The sequence below is a fragment of the Enhydra lutris genome, unplaced genomic scaffold, assembly GCF_002288905.1.
Source record: "Enhydra lutris kenyoni isolate GAN:26980312 unplaced genomic scaffold, ASM228890v2 scaffoldscaffold68, whole genome shotgun sequence".
Lineage (NCBI taxonomy): Eukaryota > Metazoa > Chordata > Mammalia > Carnivora > Mustelidae > Enhydra > Enhydra lutris.
In genome coordinates, this window is record NW_019154152.1 from 8,512,479 (window position 1) to 8,513,440 (window position 962).

The following is a 962-nucleotide window of genomic DNA, read 5'->3' on the forward strand; positions in this document are numbered from 1 at the left end:
CCCAAATCTGAAGGATTTGGGTATTTCTTTTTTTTTTTTTTTTTTTTTTTTTTTTGATTTGGGTATTTCTTAAGGTATAACTCATTGATTACCTCACCAGTGGTGCAACAGATACAATTAGGATGTATTTGTTATTGTTCTTATTTTTATTTTTTATTGTTCTTATTTTTAATAATAATTTGTATTTATACTTAACATGTACTAGGTAAAGTTCTAAAAGTTTATATACGTTAACTCATCTCATCCTCACTAGATGCCCAGGATGCATTTTTATTAATCTACACTTTATTACTGAATAAATGGAGGCTCCGTGTAGATGAGGTTTCTTATGTCTGAATTTCAAAGGCATTCTCAACCTCCTAGTTTAAGGTATAGATATTAAGAGGACTGTTGATACTTTTTACATGAACTACTCTTCTTTGCTTTTCTTAATTTATTTGTTTTCTGGTTCTGAAATACTTAAGAACATTTTAAAACTTCTATGCTTTCACATTCAATGCTGGTAATGGTGATGATAGAGGTATATGTGTGGATGTATGTCATTTATTGTGCAGGCATTTATTGGGTCTTCTTGGGTCTGGAAATCCGTGACCTTTGGTTTTAGAAATTTTCTGGTATTAACATTTTTTTTAAAGATTGAAGACAATTATATATATATATATATATATATATATATATATATATATATAATTTCTGTTTTTTGTAGTTCTTTTTTTATGTGTTGTATTAACTTTTGATATCATCCTGTGTCCTTGTTATTTTATTACTATTACTTTTAGTTAGATATGGAATCTTCTGGCCTTAGTCCCTTCTTTTCATTTTTTTCTTTTAAAAATTTTATATTGTATCTCTTGATTTTTTTTAATCTATTTTCTATAAAAATTCCTGAACTCTATAACCCAGGTGTCTTGGCATTTTTTGTTGTCTAATATTACAAATTTCCAACAACCTAGTTTCTTCTG